Source organism: Protopterus annectens, chromosome 4.part1 (assembly GCF_019279795.1).
Source record: "Protopterus annectens isolate FY-2018-M chromosome 4.part1, PAN1.0, whole genome shotgun sequence".
NCBI lineage: Eukaryota > Metazoa > Chordata > Ceratodontiformes > Protopteridae > Protopterus > Protopterus annectens.
In genome coordinates, this window is record NC_056734.1 from 318,521,165 (window position 1) to 318,528,443 (window position 7,279).

A 7,279-nucleotide genomic window follows, 5' to 3' on the forward strand; every position below is an offset into this window, starting at 1 on the left:
AAATTAACCTCACTGGATTCTTTAATTAACTAAATATGTCATGTGATTTAAATAATCAGAATGATTGGTAGTTTCTTTATATATAAATGACTGTTTTGATTGTTTTTATTGTAAGTCTGATGAAGCAGCAGTTTTGCTGTGAAAGCGCTAACTTTTGTACATTCAATTTTTTACTTAATAGCTGTGTTGGTCGGCTTTATATTTTTATTTTATTGTATCCTCTTTAGCTTCCTGTCTTTGCCTTGCAACCTGATATAGTTTCTTTGTACTACACTTACTAAGTCACTTTCCAGAAGCTTGTAGAGTGCTCCCCAATGCCCTGTACGTTGCTATGCAACTCCTTTCTTAGTTTCATTGTTAGCCAACCAGTATCCCTTTCTAGTCTGGTCATTCTTTTCTATCTCCATTTTTTTCCTGCACTCCTTCTTTCTTTTGATGACTTCCTGGATCTCTGCATTCCACCACCATATTTCCTTATGTACCTTATTTCCATACCTGGCTCATCCACATATAAGTTCTGTAGTCCTTACACATGCTGTTTTGAGGCGCTGACATTCTTCTTTATCTCCACCTATTTCCTCCTGTTCTTGGGGTGCTAGACCTCTGAGTAATTCTTTGAACTGTTGTACTTTCTCTCCAGTCAACTTCCAGGTCTTCTACCTCATCTTTGTTGACATTTGAGCCTTCTCTGACCACTTGACAACCACTGTTTTATGCTGTAGGCCGACTGTTTGGGAATGACTTTGAAATCATTGATTCTATCACAGTGCCCTTTCTTTACTAGGAGAAAGTCTACCTGAGTTGCATGTTAGCCATTCTTGTTTGTAATGTTGTGAAGTCTCTCTTTCTGAGCATGAGTTGGCTACTGTCAAGCCATTTGTCAGACAGAAGTCTAGAATGGCCTATCCTTCTTTATTCCTGTTGCCCCACAGATGTGAAGCCAGGCAGTCAATCCAAGGGGCTTCACTGCACTGTCCTTCCATCTTGGATCTTGGACAGATAGAACATTCAGCCTCCTCTGTATCATCATGTCATCCACTTCCAAGTTACATCCTGTCAGTGAAACTACATGTAGCAAGTTCATGTTTGGCAGGTAGAGTGGTTTTACTTACAGTTTTCGCTCAACAGGCTATTCCAGGTAACCCAGGCTGGGCAGTAGCTTATAGATCCAGGGCTGCTGGACTTTGTAGCAGGCACTGGCCAATAGGGGCACATGACACATGGCACATACACCCCCTCCCACCATTGGCATGGGTCCCTGGAATGGGTCTTCACCTCACTTATCACCAGAAACTACCCATTTTGGTAACATTAGTCAACATGATGAATCACCTAGAGCCATATTTTAAACCATCGAGTGTGGCTAGCCCTGTCACAGTGCACAGTCTGTGATCCATGTTCTCCTATCTTGAGGATACTACACATCACAGTAGATGCCCAAAACAGTTGGTTTGTATAACTCTTTCCCCTATAGGGCACCATGTAGAGTCTGTGCTGCTGTCCACAGCTCCACTCATTGGTGAGTTTCAGATGGAAGCACTCAGAGACAGAAGTCAGGATCAAACCTTGCATTTTGTGCATTGGAGGCAAAGATCTTAATCATTAAGACAACTGGTCTCTCTATTCTATATGTATCTATTATTTATCTATCATACAAAACATTATGGGGAAAATTATGTGATAAGATAGAAGTTATGTCTTTTTCACAATTTGATACTTTAACACCTAATGTTTTGAATATTGATTGGTCATGGAAAGTTTGTTATAGGATAATTTGTTAATTCAGGGGAAAGCTGAATTAGTATTTTTTCCAAAATGTGTTTTTCATTTTTGAACAGTTTGTTAACTTGAGGAACTAGTTATTTGAATAAATCCAATTTAGACCTGGCTGCTATTTTATTTGTTTATTTGAATGCTTTTTTTTCCATTCTTTATTTTGTCAGCAGATAAATCCCCCTACTCATTTTGAGAAGTGCCATGGGATCTTTTACATCCATATGACTTAACATCAACTCAAACAAATGGGGTCTCAATTTAATATCTCATCTGAGGGATAGCGCACTCAAGAGTGCAGTATCGCCTAATGATACACTGCAGCATTAGCAACAGAAAAGTTACCAGAAGTGGGAATACAACTCACAGACTTCTGACTTCCTAGCACTAGAGGTGAGTCTGCTACCTGTTAAGCCACTGATAGCACTTAATTAAATGATCTCCATTAAAGCATGTGATACTGGCCCAAAAAAACATTGACTATAGATGCATAGATACATGAATATGTGAATAGATAATTAAATAAAAACACCCATGATTACATACATAAAATATACATAAAGCTAAAATTAGAGCAGAACCAAAGGTTTCTCATCATGCCTTTGTAGTTATAAAACTTCAATATTCCCAAAGACAGCTCTGTTTTACATGCAGTGCTTAGTCTGTCCTTAAAATTTGTCATACCTTCTGTATGAAACATGCTTTTATAATATTATGTATTTATGGTTATGTAATAGTAGATTCAGTTAACTACTTTTTGTGGCATGGTACACTTAGAAAATGCAATTACTATAGATGTTTCACTTCCTAAGTTTGGCGATACAACTAAAATTTTGAAAGCATCATACAAAAATATAAGATATTGTGTTACAATCCAGAAAATAATACTGTATTTCGGGAAATGAAACAAAAACAGTTGTGCAAATTGCAGTAAGCTGAAGATAAACAGATAATTTAACATAACATTTTTACAAACTTCTGTTTATAGCTGACACCTCTGCTAAATAGTGTCAGTTTCAAAACTCCCAAGAAAGAAAACCCAAGTCTTGTGACTAGTGAAGTGCAATGAAAACCTAGCTCAGTGCTGACAGGTAAATGCATTAATTTTCTCCTGTGGTTGGCTCTGGCTTCGAGGCTAAGCCTTCTTGTAACAACTACCTTAGAAGGCTCAATAACCTGTCCAAGAGATGATGTCAAGTACTACAAGAGCTGAGGCCTGCTCAACAAGTAACAGCCTAGAGATAAAGTTACAGCTCTGCTTCTAAATTAGGTTATTTTAAACCGAAGACTGGGTGGGAAAGTAGATTTGTAAAATGAATTAATGGCAGTTGTTGGACTTATGCCAGATCATCCCTACAGTGGCAACACCATCATTTCATTTTGTTGTAATCATTCTTTATTAAATTGTGCATGTAGATGCCATCTTAATTGAAAAAGTGCATGTATCAGGATTAGTACTAAGCAACATTCTTCCTGGTGGTCTTTTCCCCCAGCTGGAATAGCTGTAAAAAGCTGCTATACTATAAAATACATATAATTTTGCTCAATATTCCCACTTTATGAAATCTGTATAAAAGTTGTTATATTGTATTTCACATGCCTTTGTCATCGTTTACAAGGTTTTTAACACTGATGTGATGTCTATAGCTGGTTAAAAGTGCTGTTTTATTTAAAGGATTGTTTTTCAGGACACATTTTTTTATGACCATAGTGGCCATGCAGATCTGACTAGGTTTGTAATAGGTGAGGGGGATTTCATTGTCACTTGAACATTAAATTGTAATAGAAATTGGGAAAATGTCTGTATGACTAAATGCATATACTCGTGTGTGTGTGTGTGTGTGTGTGTGTGTCTGTGTGTGTGTGTGTGTGTATGTGTGTGTGTGTGTGTGTGTGTGTGTGTGTGTGTGTGTGTGTGTGTGTGTGTGTGTGTGTGTGTGTACACACACACACACATATATATATATATATATATATATATATATATATGTATGTATATATATATATATATATATATATATATATATATATATATATATATATATATATATATAATTTATTTATTTATTTATGTATTTATTTATTATTTATTTCCAGTTTGATTACCGGGGAAGTCCACTGGGCACAGAGAGGCTGTTTTCATTGGAGGCCCGGGGAGAAAAGCTCCATGAAACAGATTACAGTAAAGATAGCAGTCCAATAAAAATAAAAGTACAATTTCAAATACATATCAAATAATACAAAGCGTGAGCAATATTGCCCATAGTGGAAAAATATCGTACAGATACATTTTAACAAATTCACAGAGTTAAAGTAAAAAGTCAAAAGCCATTTACAATATTTACAGAGTGTGATATATATATATATATATATATATATATATATATATATATATATATATATATATTTATTTTTTTATAGACACATAGTTGAAATACTTTTGGTCATAAAGGTAGTTGTTTGGGAAGGAATATCTGTCAACCTTTCAGCTTGAATCCCCTTTTATTGAAGATTCACTACCATGTTAAGCAGAGGGATAAGAAAGTTTTTCCTTTTTCCCCTGTTTTGCAGTCTCAAAACTGGTATAATAAATATATTTATTATAATAAATATATTTATCTCTTTCTCTCTCTCTCTCTCTATATATATATATATATATACATATATATATATATATATATATATATATATATATATATATATATATATATATATATTTATAGTTTATTGAATGTGTGAGGGGATGTGGTATTTCATTGTTGTTGACCGTATGAATGGGTTGATTTGTTTTTTCTGCTGAGTGTCATTGATGTGTGGTATTAATGAAAGTATTATGCTCACAGAGACACAAACAAGCACACACACCCAAATATCTATGTATCTCTCTCCCTGTCTCTTTAAATATATATATATATATATATATATCTATAGATATATATATATATATATATATATATATATATATATATATATATATATAGATATAGATATATATATCTATATATCTATATATATATATATATATATATATATATATATATATATATATATACATACATCCACAGGCAAACACACACATACATACACATGTATGCCTGCATATGTATACATGTAAAATAAGTGTGTTGAATGCTCAGTTCTAAAAGCTTTTTCTCTCATGTTTGGTCATGTCCAATGTGAAGCTTCTTTGCTCATCTCACTTTAAGTGCAGGGGACTTATGTCTGCACAGGATGCTTGTGAAGAAGAAAAGCAAACAATATAATGTGAAAGAAAGATGAAAAGGCAAAAAGTGCTGCTTAAATATCCTCATAGTCGACACATACGTTCTGATCAATGAATGTTCAATCAAATATAGTTAAAAAATGTATAAACACTGGTGCAGATGTCAAAAGCACAGATATTTATTTCTTCCATACTTTTATTCCTCAAACCAGTAATGTTACTATGGTTCACATGCAACTAGTACAGAAAAGAAAAGTAGAAAAAAAAAGAAATTTGGTGATCCACAGATCTGTGGAGTCTGGTAATTGCTTGTGATTTCTAAACGAATTTGCAAGCCTTCTGGCAACATAATATATTTAGCGGATATGCTATGTCTTAACTTTTTTACTTGAAATGGAAATGATGATTGTTGTCAGACACGTACTCAGACAGTTTGTTAAATAACAGAATTTATTGATGAAATCTACTGATAACTTTACAGACTTCAAACTACTCTTGACCATAAACTGCTGAACAGTGACATAGAAAACTCAGATGTAATATTAAATTACAACATTATTAGGTAAATCAGAGCATGCAGACCAGGGAAACATGAAATCTGCCTTCTAAATCCTAAATGTTTTTTTTTCCATAAAGAGGTGTTAGTTAAATTATTTCACAATAAGAGAAATGGATTATAATCACCATGCTTGCAAATAAAATGTTGCATCAATATGGTCCAAATGAAAGCACTGCACTATTGGATTCTTAGTCATACATGCTTGCAATTTATGCACAATTGAAATGAATTCTGACATTAAACTAACAAATTGCAATATATTAGTTTTTGTGTAGTTTATGTATTGTTATCATACCTCTGTGTTTAGAGACTTAAAGCATAGATCTATATGCAGCTATACAAAAGTCTTTTATAAAGTTAGGAATACATTTATAATGAACAATTATACTGCAATAATAAACTTTAAAATGTCATTGAAAATTGTAATGTACCCCATCAGTACCTCTAACAGCAGCAAGCTAACATAATGTTTTATAACTGCATCATGTTACAATAGCAAATGACTTGTGTTAAACTCACAGACAAAAACTAGTAGTGCACTTACAGACTGATACCAGTCTTGATTGTTTTTGATATGTATTTATTTACTGTTATAAAGAGATACCCAAGTAACCCACTACAGCCTAGGAAGTAAATCTGCAGTTCCTTAGAAGTGTGTAGCTGCCTAAAAAGACATTTTGCTGATTTTAACAAACCTGTGAATTATGAAATCAACGTTATTTATTAATTTTGTTTGTAAAGACAAACAATGTTAGCAGAGACATCACCCATAATGCCATGTGTAAAGAATAAATAATGCAATAAAACACATATTTTACAAATATACCACACAAGAAGAAGTGAATACACAATTAATGCTGACCAGAGTCTGTTTATTAGCATGCTGAGTTGCTGGGTATGTACTTGGCCACTTCTGAACCTCATTGTAAATATGTGACAGGTGCCAACATGTTTTTTTCTTTATTGTATGTAATACTGTGGAATGTGTACAGCAATGAATGAAAATGTCTCACTCTGTTTAGAAGAAAAAAAATGAAAGACTTTGATGGAATCATTGCCTAAAAGAGAGAATGACATTAAATTTACACCAGTCGAATACTTTGATGCTGTCATTTCTCAAACTAGTGCAGAGAAAGGAAATGTTTACTAAAGTCACAATTTTATCTTTCCAGTGAACAACATCTAAGAAACACTTTATTTTTGCTACTTTGTGGAAGTGTTCAAAGCAAATGAAAAGGGAATATTTTAGTCCTGAATTAAAAATGATCTACTTATAATCCTGTATTTATGGGATATAAAAGTGAAACACTAATATATTTTAGGAGAATATTAACATTTTAAATCAAATATTTATAAAAGGCTACAATGTTTGAACATTCCATTTCATAAGGTTTGATTTCTCAAACAAGGGGAAACTATTAAATGTAAATTTGTAACTTCAGGACAAAGTGAAGAGAGCCAGTAAGCAAGCAGAAAATAAGAAAACATTGAAGCAAACAAATATCAAATCACTGGTACTCTCATCCGGCATTCTAAAGTACAGTGATTAGGGTATTTAGGTGGTTTGTTTGAACAGGGATTGTTAAATTATGCGTCCACTTCTGAGAAGCTCCATGCTTCTTTTTGTCGTTTAATTATCTGAACTGAACATGCAGCTTTAAGTAAATATGTTAGTACAATAAGTGAGCTTCTGTGTGTTCACAGGCATATGCACTTTTATTGTT